General features: G+C 43.9%; 1 protein-coding gene across 1 annotated transcript in view; it reads left to right on the forward strand.

Annotated features, from left to right (window-relative positions):
- The first annotated feature begins 10,576 nt into the window (after positions 1–10,576).
- Positions 10,577–13,669, forward strand: part of DUPD1 (dual specificity phosphatase and pro isomerase domain containing 1) — a 23,270-nt gene continuing 20,177 nt past the window's right edge. Inside the window, exon 1 of the mRNA XM_014956354.1 lies at positions 10,577–10,639. The gene's annotated coding sequence lies outside the window, so the exon portion shown is untranslated. The remainder of the gene's footprint in view (positions 10,640–13,669) is intronic.

Here is a 13,669-nt window from a genome sequence, read left to right on the forward strand (position 1 = left end):
GTAATAGTAACCTCGGACCCAGAATCACAGCTAGACTCAGACACACATACAAATCACCCCTGTATCTACCTAAGCAAGAACTGTATTTCTGCCAGCCCCAGATGTTCAGAACACCTGTATCACCCCACCACCCCCCTTTCCCAGTGTGAGAATGTCTTTATAAAGCATGGGATTTTATTATTGTTATTATTTGTCTTAAGGTTCATTGTTTCCATTATTTTCTTGACAAGGACAATAAACTTATATTCCTCCTCCTCCTCTCCCCTGCCAAGGAAAGCTGAGATTCTCTGGTAGATTTAGGAGCGCGTACCATGTTACGAGACATGGAAAAAGCTACGAGAGCTAGAGTACTGCCACCTGGTACGTCACGGCCACGGCCTAGGGCTAAAGCAGCTGGGACCACATGCTGTTTCATTTACTTGGCTATGCCTTAAAACGAGCAGTGCCAGGGAAGGATGTATACATACATATATATCACGGCATCATCAACATCCATGACACTGGGACATTTAACAAACCTCTGAGCTCACCAGCAGCTCCAAGCCCTGCTCTGTCAGTTTTGGGAAGGAGCAGCCCTCTGTGAGCCGTCAGTCACGCTACGATCACTACTCGAAACTGAGATGATTCCCACCAGAAAGTGGAAATTTGACCGGGCCCTGTGTTATCACATACAAACTGATGGAAGAAATCTGTTTCTCAATTTGAAAGGGATAATTTCCTAACAGAGCCATAACCAATCAATTTATTTATTTATTTATTTTAACATCTGGAAAGCTCATATAATAATAGGATTTATACAAGGTTTTAGTCTTTCAAAGGAAGATTTATCTACGTTAGCCCCTAAGATGCTTGGATTGCCCAATTTTGAAGTGATCCTTTTAGCAGCATTCTATACACATACCCAGTTCGGCTGTAAAAGCAGGGAGAAAGTTGCATGTCACTAAAAAGTAAAGGTGACCCACTGCATAGTGCAAAGGAACCCATTTCTAACAATGAAAAACATCATTATTTGGTTTTGTAACTAATGGTATAAATATTCCATAACATGAAGAAACACAACTCAGAAAACACTTGCAATCCACACTTAACACTAGAGCAGGATGCAAGAGGTGGTCCACAGCTGGGACCACAAGGTGTGTACCAAGCCACTGTCCTCTCTGCTTGCCTTTAGATCTTCCTCAGATGTTGCTGCTCACCACCATGGGGACAGAGGGATGCTTTGGCCCTTGAGAACAACTGCCACATGACCATGGGTGGCTAAAACAGGGAGAGGAGAAGGGGGCAGGACATAGCAGGGACCACAAGAGGACAGGCACCCTGAGTCGCTCCCGTGAGCCAAAGCTCATCGTGCCCAAAGACCTGAGCTCCCACCAGAACCTGGTGATGCTTCACACAGGTTGTTTCTCACAAACATTAATACGTGCTTGAGGTTTTCACTGCTCTGTCATGGCTGCCCGAAGGATTTAGAGTTCAGGCTGAAGACTTTTAGTAATTTCTGCCACAGCAGCACAGCAGGGCTCTGGGGACACCGACGGTATTTATAGCAGCCTGAAAATCATACCTCTTCTCACCAACTGAACCAGTTCCCTGAGCTGAATGCTACAGCTAATTGAGAGAAGACTGTCATATATCATCAGCTAAATTTACTGCTGGTCCTCAAGATCAGGTTGTGCTGACTGCATTGTGACAGCAGTGTCTAACGGGAGGTCATCTTCATTTCTAAATTTTCCCTCTAGGAACAAGAGTTTCTTCTGCATCTGCACTGCTCGGCTTCTATTTATAGGCTTGAACCCTGTGATGTAATCTTCCTTTTTGTTTCCAAGGAAACAATATTTGATGTATTCCACTTTCAAGTTTTTCTTCCTTCAGGTTTCCCCCCCACCCTGCTCTCTCCCTCCCTTTTTAAAGAGATAAGTCAATAGGTAAAACCTGTACTTACTTATCTCTGGCATGCAGCATAGTTCTCTCTCTCTCTAAAACCAGGCTTCTTCGTATCACTATAAAATTCAAGACACTTCAAAAATATGCTTAGCAGCAATTTTATGCACTGTTTATACATATTACTTTTCTGATAGTAAATGAGCTATAATTGCAATAGGCAGCAACTCCTGTTGATAGCTCAATTTTCTCAAACACGTCTCAGCCCCAAGCCCTCCCAAGTCCTGGAAACATTTTTTAAAATCCTCTCACTGACCACCCATCCAGCTTTCCCACGGTTTTAGTCCTCAAGCCAGGGCTCCTGACGGCCAGTCCTGTCCCCTGGCACTCCCCTTCTGGTGGCAGGGCATCTCCTGACACCTCTCTGGCACAGGGCATCTTCCTCAGGTCTGTTGTGACTGAGCTCGTTTTCATTCACATGAAAATCCTCTACATGAATGTTCCTTTAAAACAATTGGCTGTCACTTCACTGTCTGTAAATTAGGAAAATGCAGGGGATTGAATCCATAATTCATACTGAAATCAGCATCTGTAGCAGCTGGAATAAAGTGTGCTGAATGGATTCTTGGAGAAATGCGACTGCTTTGGAGTCTTAATGGAAAAGCAGTGGGTCAAGCTAAAAGCTTTCCTTAAAACCCTCAGTGCTAGTGTGTTTACATGGATGGGTTAAAAGGTGTGGGAGAGCCTGGCTGGCTTCACAAAAGGAGATTATTTTAACATGGCATAAAAACTAAGAGTAGCAATGCTCATAAATGTAGCTGATTAATTCTGACTGGGAAACATGCACTTATTTGTTACCCTCATGCCTTGTGCCCCTGATATAAAGCAATAAGTAAGCTCAGCTGACGATCTATGTACAATGAAGTTGCAGACAGAATTTTTTTTTAGGATTATCCATTATGGAACATAAACAGGCAGGTGAAATCCCAACCTAAATAAGACCAAGAATACTTGGTAAGAGTTTGTGCAGTGAGGGGGAAAAAACATGATAAAGCACATGCTGGATATACAGTCAGCCAATATAAATTTTGCCTTATCAAAGAAACTATCAAAGTGAACATGGAAATTATCTGCATCCAACATCTTCCATTTTGGGTCATAGCGGTTGTAGATGAACATCCATCTATTCCTGTGTCGGGTCCAAAAAAGGCCAGGCTCGTTTTGAGGTATCTGATGTTGAATCAGAAGCTCCAAATCATTCCACAAATCTCTGACTTGGCAACAGCACGGAACATGGGATGGGAAGACATACATGATCTCGACCTCTGCCAACATCTCTGGATCCTTTTCAAAAATTCACCACAATTTTTCCTCAAGACCCTAAAGTAAGAGTTTCTCACACTGCAATTCTACTCAAAACTGCTCCAGGAAACCACTTCTCTCCTCCTGCCACCTCAAAAGCATTTGTAGTCAGTTTTCTCCCAGAGGATCACAGTTGTTATCAAGCCTTTGTAGCCCCCAGTCCAATCATGACTTAATGACTTGACAACACAGTCTCCTTCCTAGTGGTTACTCGGTCTCCCGAACAACCTCAGCAAGAAATCACATTTGACAGGAAAGGGAACAGTAGCAAGCTTCAAGTGTTTGTCACTGGGTTTTGTTAGGTTTATTCCTGAAGTAAAACATTTCTGGTAGCTAAAGCGCAGAGCACATTTCATGGTCTGACAATGCATTGCTTTAGAGATTGTGGCTCTGTAAACAAAGAGCTTTATCAAGTTTGTTTGCTCCGCAAAGACACTCCTTGGCACTGGACAGGTCCAATTGGGTCTCAGTAAATCAAATGCTTATTTGATGTCAGTGAAACTAAGATGCAACTGCTGTTTTGCTCAAGGTTGTCAGAAAGCTTTTCAGCAATCACTGTCAGCCAGAATAGATGCTCAATTGTTCTTCTTTCCTGCTGCAAGGGGGAAAAAAACAGCAGCTTGCTCTTCCTCAATAATTCCCTCATATTTCATTTTTAATCTCTTAAGCAAATTACAAGTGAAGACCTTTGATGTACGCGCCAGCCAAACTCATTCATTTCTCAGTACTTGCTGGACTAGAGAGGATCTCCCGTTCTTATGCATGTGGATGATAATAACAACTTCAAAGCCCCCAGGCATGTGTTAGCTTTCCCTGATTTCCTTTCTAAGTATGCGTTTCATGGGCCAACTCCAGTTAAGACCCATAAACAGCTGCACTTGAATGCCATCTATTAAGGCAGTCTTGCTATCTCTCATAGTGTAACAACTCTATTTCTACTTCACAGAACTACTCGGTCTGGCTTTTGTATTTTTCCTGAAATGGAGTACCTCATTTCCAGCATTTATGGTGTTCTCAGCTTAAAAGAGTCTGGAACCTGATCAAACTTGGAGCAAAAAGCCATTAAAAGGCATTTGCCCTGAGGTGGTACGGGGCATTCCTGGTGGATTACAAGGCATTGTTTTGCTGTTGTGGGGTTTTATGACATGAAGTGTACTTGATTACTTCTAGGAGGATGGTAGGTCATAGCCATATGGTACCACAGGACCAGATGTTCCAAGTACAACAGAACAGCTGCACCTGAGCAGTGGCTGGGCAAATTTCCCCCAAGCCTGCATAGGAAAAAATGAAAAGGGGACATGTTTCAAACCAGTTAATGTTATAAGTTATAGTTATCATCATTATTTAGTCTGTTGAACTCATTATCAGAACATTTGGAGGCAAAGAGCACAGAAGAGTTAAAGAGAATATCGGATAGACACATAAATAAGAAAAACCACCACTAGAGACAATTTACATTGGAAGAAAAGAAATAGCTTTGGAAAAGCTGTAAAACTTCATGCTCCAGGCTTCCAGCCAAGCTTTATCTAAGGAGGTGGAGTGGGGAGATAAAACAGATTTTCTGTGGGGCAGAAAATTTATCCCATAAGTGGGGAGCACAGATTTCATGTACTTTCCTTTAAGGCGTTTGTTACTGACCAGGGTCAGTGGTACAGACACGGGACTAGTGACACCAGCACGGCAACCCTGGCGGTTCTCTGTCTGCACCCCCAGAAAGCCAGAAGCCTGTACCAAGAGGACAGAAAACATCCATCCAATTTCTGGCTCTCAGCTCTGTTTAAGTCTAGATTTGGCACTCATATACCATGAGATTACTCTGACGTGAAACCTACTCTCAGCATGTCTGGACAAAGCTTTCTGATCAGTGTTACATAGCAAGTATCTATTATTTTTGTTTATTTTTTAAATCATGCTATGCTTAGGGAATAGGTTGAACCACACATTTCTGGAATCTCTGCAGCAATGTTATTAAGGATATAGAGAAGCAGAAGAAAAAAAACCTCTTATCCCAAAGGACAGCAAGACTGGCAGCTTCCCACTGTGTCATCAAGAAAACTTAAGTGTGATACTGTGGTATATCAGGGACAAAGCCTCCTTAAATTTTGGCAATGCCACTTTCTCTGTAGGGCAGTTGAAATACTACGACCAAGTGCAAGTGCTTGGTTTCTGGATCTCAGGAGCACCTCAGGATGCCTTGCATAGCACTGCACAAAGTACGCACTGGTAAATAGTCTCTCTGCATCAGATTTCCCTGGTAGATGCTCTTCTCACAGGGCTTCCTCTTAGCACTGACTGAGAAACACGGGGGCAAGGAGTCTGGGGCCCCAGACTCTTCCTGTTCCCAGCATTCTTTGGTAAAGGGAGGTTACAAGAAGGCCCTCATCCCTTATTTTCCACATTACTGTGCCTTGGGATCTATACTCCATTTCAACACAAATCTCCCAGAACGTTTTTTTTTTTTTCTGCTGACAGCGAGAGAAAAAGCAGAACAGTGAACAAAACGCCTTTCAGAGCCCTGGCCCCAGCCTCCCCCCACAAGCCCAGGGAACCTCCTTCAGGACTGGGGTCCCTTCCTTCCTAGCCCCAAGGGACCTCCATCTCCAGCCTCAGATACTGTCTTATAAACACAGCCATTACTGCTGGGCTATTAGCCCTGTCAGAGACATAGCAAGAGACACACCAGTCAGTAAATTTGACTCCTACCAGGTCAAATCCAAGTTACTTGCCTGACAATACTGCCTAAGCAGCTCATAAACAGTATTTCTACCTGTTACAGTACTTGGACAAACAACATCAACTCTTATCTACAAGAACACTTGCTTATTGCCTAAAAAAAGCCCAACATAAAAAGTAACGTACCATGAGTCTTATCATTTCTGATGGACTTTTCAGTTCCCCTTATTTTCAGAATTTCAGAAATGCTCCTAATGTGTTGACTTAAAACCTTCAGACGCTGAAATCCTCGCCCTGTTAAGCAAAGCTGCCCCTTTGATTTGATTTGCAGAATGGTCTCACAAGTCAACATAATTCTGATTCTGCGGCTGACAGAAGCTCCACAACCGACGTCCAGCTGAAATGAAATAATGAACACAACAGACAATGCTCATTAAGGAATCAAAGAAAACTCTGAATATATCGCTTATATATAAGCATACCACCAATATTTTTTGGTAATCCTTAACTAGGAGATGAAGATAAGGAGAAGAACAAACTCAAGCTCAAATGGTAGGTTACACGGGGCAGTAACTGTCCTTTTTGTCTTATGGGTCTGCAACGCCCGCCTCAGCAGAGCCCCAACCCTTGATGGGGGCCATTAAGCCAAACTTCAGTAAAAAGAGAAATTAAACAAGTAACGCCCAGCTAGATGCTCACGCTCGCCAGGTATTGTCAAACAAGTTTTATGCAGTGCTGCTTAAAGGCCAGTTGACTTCAGCAAGAATCAAGGGCGCGCAGCATTTTGCAAGGAGGGGGCACAGTCATTCAAAACACTTCTCTCTATCTGCAGTAATCAAAACAAGTTATAGCCAGGCTGCAGCTATACATCTAGTTTGAAGACTGCTTGTCTGTGCAAGGGAGAACCATCTGGATTTACTTTACAGTTAACTTTAAAATATATATATAAGGTTTCTTAACTTTTGCCAAACAACTGGAAACATAATGGTTTCTGCATGCTGTTAGCATCTCAGTACAGCTGCAAATGTCCATTAGGACAATCTTATATAATTATATACTTATTCTTCCCATGCAATTGTTAAAAACCCAGCTTTTCCAAATAATAGCAAGTTTTGTAGGGAAGAGGAAATCTTCCAGTCCATCAGGTTGGAATGGGGGAGGGAATTCTTCTAAAGCAGAACTTTACCCAAAGCTTTTATTTCAAACTAACATAAAAATTTCAAGCCTTAGAAAACAGTGTCAGATTTTTCCAACTGCACCTCTCGTGTGGTCTGGCCAGAAATCTATCATTTCTCTCCCTTTTTCTTTTCTTTTCCCAGTGTTTGTGGAAGAAATTCAGTCCTTCTAAGATTTTATTATTTTTTTTTATTAAAAAAAAAAAAAGCTTTGGGTTTTTCCCCCCTTTCCCAGCCCTTCCCCGAGTGGGACTTTAGCTCTCATCCTTCCCACAACTCTATACTCTGTGCCACAGAAACTGCCACCTTTGAAGCTGGTCACTGGCATTTTTTGGGCCAGTCTTGCTCATTCTGCTTGGGTGTCATCCCTTTTCCCACCTAAACCTTTCCATCTTCAATCTAGAATACCAGCTCTTTGGGTTAGAAATTGCCTTACATCTGAACAGTGCATGGTGCTGTTCTTGGTTGACCCTTTGACACTTTCAGAATACACATGAAAAGTAAAGGGACAACGAATTTTGCCCAGGGTCACGTTCTGGGGCTGGTGTAGTTGCTTTGCTCAAACAGGCACGTGGGGCCAGTGGGTGACTGGTCTCAAGAGCCAACCACCAGCAGCAGGGACCTGCCTGCTGAAGAAGAGCAGGCTGGACACGTGCAAGGCTCTGGGAAGGGGGAGGGATCTGCACGTTAAAAGCACCGTCACCAGCTCAGCCAAGATTTTCAGAAATTACCAATAACACGGCAAACATCTGCTTCTAGGAGCCCAAGGCAACCGTTCAACTTTCCAGAGGGCAGGTGCTCACCTTCTTCCAAAATAACAGCCTTCCTGCTGCGTTCCCCATGTGTCCAAGCTCCAAAGCACTCTAAGTCATTGGCCACTCTCAAAACATCTCAGCAGCTAGTATTTTTTTTTTTTACTTAACAAAAACTAATGGAAAAGCACACAACTGGTCCCAAAAATAGAACATTTTTCCAGGAGGTGAAAGATCCCTCGCTACACGTTCTTGGGACCCTACAGAGAGCAGGGCACAAGGGCTCGGATTGTTTTGACAGCCAGGCAGACAAACAAATACTTCTGTTTCAGCTTAATATTCCCGGAACTCAAAATGCCAGCCTGAAAAAACACCACCACAAAAGATTGCCATGCCATCAGTCTGACATCAGAGAGACAACCTGGGGGAGTGACAGCCCAACAGGAGCAGCAGACCACTGTCCATCCCCATGCCGTGCCACCCGGGCTGTGTGGACCTTCCATCCCACACCTTACAGAGCAGCCTCCCCTCTGCTGTATCATCTTACCCATGTTCCCCCACACTGGGTCACCTGCCGGGATAAAAATAAAACAACCACTGCTAGTTTCTGTTATAGGGGGTCTGTATCTCCTCCTCCACAAAGCTTCTCTGTTATCAGTATAGAATTAATTTGCACAACAACCTTCCAAGGTAACTCAGAAGGCACAGCAGGTTTCTAACATCTAAGCTCTTTCTCATTTTAAGAGAAACTATCTGAATAATTGGCAGGGAGGAGCTCGGCTGCTCTGGAACATAGAAACTTGGCCAGAGTGATGCTGTTCGCATGGAAGAGCAGCAGAGCCAATGCCCAGAACTTGAACTGGAACCGTTTGCTATTACTTCACCTCTGTACTGCAGTATTAGCCATGGGCCATGACCCAGTCTGGTTCTGGACCTTCTGGGATGAACTTTTATCTTTTAAACAGACAAGGGATGACAAAGGTGGCTGAAAGGACTTGAAGTAACACTAGAAATAACTGCCGTAAGTCAGGAACTTGTATCCCACTGAAAATTAGTGGCACCTACTGTAAGACTTAGGTACTTCAAAAAAAGCACTTGGACAACCTGAAACTTTGGTCAAGCGCAGGCACCTGCCTTCACAGAAGACTGTTTCTGTTTTTGTAGGAGATGAAAAAAGTTCCACAGTGGGTAAATATCAACAACTGCCTGCTTTTTGCATGCTCTGGGGTGAGAGTAGGGAGCACTGTGAGCCAGAAAGACAGGCAAGCAGGGCATGCAGGACTGCTCAGAGATCATTGCCAAGATGGTCACCTAAACAGAAGGGGCAGGGAGGCCCCAAAAGGCAGGTGCAGAGACCAGTGGGTTACTTCCCAGTATCAGGCACTTGTCCTGACTGGTCTCTTTGCCTCTTTCCCTCCCTCCCTGGCAGAAGGCAACAGATCTGAAGAATTTCCCCTGAGAACTATCAATACTCACCTGAGAGCTGGTACTTCCTATGTCATTGCAAGCCTGGCCCCAGCAGCACCAAAATCTCATTACTCCTAATGAAGTTGTCCGAGTTGGCCACGTTGAGGCACAGTTTGCTGCAGAACCAGTGCTTGGGGAGAGGGTATCATGTACCAGCTCCTCGCTCCTGATCACCAATCCCTTCAGCAGTCAGCCATGGGCCATGAAGGTCCCACAGGGGACAGAGTGCTGGAGTGGAAGAGAAGGGGCTCTGACAGCAGAGAACTCAGATTTGATCCTTGATCAATCTGGCCATGGCTTACAACAGAAAGTTTTAGACTTTTTGCACTAGGAAGGCATGGAGCTTTTCAGGAGAACTTTTTAGCAAAGTTAAGGGGTTTTTCAAAGGTTGGAGAGTGTACGTCCACCTCCTTTTTTGGTAAGCTGCCCCCATGTCACCAGAGCTGAGCAGGGCTGAGCACCACCACATCACTTTGTCAGCAGAGAAAGGCAATTTCAGAAGTCAGGTGGATACTGAGAGTGGCAGCACTGGAGAAAACCAAGACAGTGGGTAGGGGAAGGTAGCCTTCTGGTGGTGCACAGGTATCTGAAGGGCAGCTACAGGAGAGATGGGGAGGGACTCTTTATCAGGGAGTGGAGTGATAGGACAAGGGGTAACGGTTTTAAACTGAAAGGGGGGAGATTTAGATTCAATATTGGAAACAAATTCTTTCCTGTGAGGGTGGTGAGACACTGGAACAGGTTGCCCAGAGAAGCTGTGGCTGCCCCATCCCTGGAGGGGTTCAAGGCCAGGCTGGATGGGGCTTGGAGCAACCTGGTCTGGTGGGAGGTGTCCCTGCCCAGGGCAGGGGTTGGAACTGGATGATCTTGAAGGTCCCTTCCAACCCAAACCATTCTATGAAGAGACGAGGATCTTGTCAGGATGCCACCTCTCCCATTGCCCCTTGTGCCAGTGCCAAATCACTTGTGCGCAGCATGACAGAAAACAGCAGCACAATGCCGCCAACCCACATAGCATCAGGCTTGACAAAGGGATAAGAAGATAAAAGATGAGTTTTGTTTTATTACAGCCGACATGCCGGCATCACATTATCTTAGTCATACCGAGGCTAGGTAGCTAAATTGCCAGGTTTAATGTTTCAGGTCACATCAGGGAATAGTTTTGCCAGCAGATGTAAAGATCGTCCTTTGGAGTGGGCAGCACTCAAGGTCAGAGTCAGCAAATCCTCCTCTAAAAATAGACTCCAGTTGCAAAGTTAGTAAGATTTCTTTTGTGGGTTCTGCTGCACTTCCCGGGACCCAGCTAACCGGAGCAGCTACCTAAGGTTACAGGTAAGGCTGAGCAATATACGTTTTCTGCTGTGCTTCTCGTGCTCCTTTGCTTCCTTTTATCGCTGAGTTTAGGAAACCAGGGAGGGGACTGAGAGCTGGCAAACTTTCTAAGGCACCTGACAACTTCATAAACTTGTTGCAGAGGAGAGAAAAAAAAAAAACCAACTTTAAACTATTGCAGAGCCAACGATGTTTTGAAAGTATAATTTAAAATTTTTTAAAAAACAAATTGCTCATGTTACAGAAAGTCCTTTATGAAATAGGAAGTTAGGTGCCAAAACTGTATTTATCTTAGAGATAATTCCAGTTTTAAAATTTAGGGGGAAAAAAAGGCAGTTTTTCAAGCTATTGTGACATCTGTCCCAGAATATTTTGCTTATTCTTTGATAATTGCTCCACCCTCCAGTCAAATCTAACTTTTACAATTGAATTACAGTTCTCTCAGATGACGCTGTGTTTTAAGTTTCTTTGTGCGTTCTCATAATATTTAATGAAATCTCAGCTTAATCTGTTTTAAATTAACCAGTTCAGTCAACAATAAAGAATGAGGGCAAAAATAAGTTTTTAAAAAGTCATCAGTGGCTTAGAAATTCATTGAAATAGCTGGTTAGTTTTGAGTATTCACAGCAGGAGGGTCTGGGAAATAATTGCTGTGATTCTCCTGGTTTTAAACTGTTCAAAGACGAATGCATTGGACAAACTATTTTACAGTCCCTGAATGTTTCAAGCGTAAGAATGCAGAGGTAAAATAAAGCAACTGAAGTAAATGACAGTTTTTGGTGAAGACTAGGAGAGGAATAAGGAGCACGGGATTGTGTTATTCTTCACTGCAGGTACCCCAGGGATTTCCAGCTTTGGGTGTACAACACTTGGCTTAATTCTTTTAAGGCTCTTTTAAAGACATATTTTTTTTAAGAAGGACTTACTCCTCCTCTCTACCAAGAAGTATTTGCACAGATTTTTTTTTTCTGGTTTGGTGTTAGGGAACAAAACCACCCAAGGAGCCTGTGCAGCACCGTACCCCATGGGGCACTGCAAGAGCCAGGCTACAAGGGAAAGACACGGCTCCTCGTGGCTATTGCCAGCGTTTGGAGTTCCAGGGAAATGTCACAGGGACAGCATATCAGGGAGCACCAGTTTAAATTAATTCAGTTAAATCATTTGACAAAGCAAGCTTTTGTTACCGCAGCTAACCAGCTCCCAGCTCAACCCATGCACGAGCTTTGAGAGTCACAAAAAGCTTAGAAACCAAAGCACTGTTTACCCTCCTCCCGAGTGCAAACACTGCGCTCCAGACAGCGTGTGCCTTGCCTTCTGCAAGGAGAACTTTCCAGTTTATAAAACAGCCCTCTGCTTAGTCATACTCAAAAAGGGTAAGTACTTTTTCACCCTGAAGGGAGGTATGTACCTGGCACGCTGGCTGGAAATGAGAGAACAAAACATTTCTTAAGAATTCAGGAGCTTGCTCAATAGGTCCCCTCTCACTCTTTCTGAAGACCCTCAGTCATTAGAATTGATTTTTGTCTGCCTTCAGCACTGAGAGCGTGCTTCCCTGGAGACAGGTCAGTAAACTGGATTCAAGCCGTTTGCACATTTTTTTGAAAGTGTAGGAGAACTGGCATTCTCCATCCTTACCTTCTCTCAGGTAAGGAATTCCCTCTCTTGGGAACACACTTGCTACAGATACCATTTCTCCATGAAGGTCTGATCTATGGTGGTTATTAAACTGAAAGAATAAGAAAAAAAGCATTACTTTTGCAGTTGTCTGGAAGCCAAGAAGGTCTCAGGTTTGGACCCCCTGGAGGATAGAGGTCCTCTGATTTCAGTGGTGTTGAATTCTACCTGATAAATAAAAACATTCAAATAAGTCAGCTCTCCATACAACACCAGAAAAGAAAATGGGAATAATTTCTCAGTAACAAGCACTTCTCATGCACAAAAATGATTTCTTAATCATAATTACAGTGGGGTTTTTTTTCCCCTTCATTGTTCTTCTTTCAAACTCAGTGTTCATGGCAGTAGATAAATTCAACCCCCAGACTTGAGGGTCAAAGCACTAACTTCAAGGGCACCGTGGTTATCTCCTGCCGCACTGATGTGGGCCTAAGGTCTACTGGAAACGTCATTACTTCTGTAGACTTCTCAAGAAAGGACCAGAGCTGACAGGTAGATAATCTGCTTTGGTTATTTTCTTCCCCTCCCTTGGCATCTTGAAAAAAAGCCCCGAAACCTTAAGATATCACACCTCCACCCTGTTTTCAGAGCTGTCATGAGGAAAGAGGTAGGAAGCAAACTCTGAAAGCATCAAAACAGAAATAAGATTAAAATCTGCCTCCGCATTTACAAATAGGTTATATACTTAGGTGTTTGCTAGATGCTGAAAATCTTCAACTCCCCACTAAACCGGAAGAATTTGCGATTGTTTGGTATTTTCAGGGAGAAGTATCTTTTAGGCAACTCTGAGTACAAAACATAGGCTGGTCCACTTGTGCACACCAAATTAAATTTAATAAACCCAGCATCAAAAGCCCCAGTAGCACAGGTGATTGATGTCATATGGGGCTGGGAGAGCTCCCAAGAGCAGGAAACGTGGGTGGTAAAGAATTTCAGCTATTCTGCTATATAAATATGGACTCAAGCGGGCATTAAGGCAAGGAAGCGCCGTGCCCTGTGTCAGGCAGGACAGAATAGCTAACAGGATTACAGCGCTCCTTCTGAAGGAAAGAGCGAGGAAAATTGTCTTCTGTCTCCATTTTTCTTCCCACCTTTTATTTGTTTAGACTCTCTCATTGCTTGTTTGTATCAACACCACTGGGCTCTGACCTCATTGGGGATCTGTAGCTCCAGGCACACAAACACAGCCACGAATTGGCAGGCAGAGTGATAGAGGAACCCCCCTGGGTCAGGGAGGGGGGCAGAAAGGAAGGGGAGAGGGTACACAGGTCCTTGCAAAGAACAAAGGCAAATGCAATCCTTGTCTGTGCATGTCTGCTTTCTTTTCCCCCTTTTTTTAAAAAAAAAAAAAAAAAA

The sequence above is a fragment of the Calidris pugnax genome, unplaced genomic scaffold (genome assembly GCF_001431845.1).
Source record: "Calidris pugnax isolate Ruff unplaced genomic scaffold, ASM143184v1 scaffold196, whole genome shotgun sequence".
Lineage (NCBI taxonomy): Eukaryota > Metazoa > Chordata > Aves > Charadriiformes > Scolopacidae > Calidris > Calidris pugnax.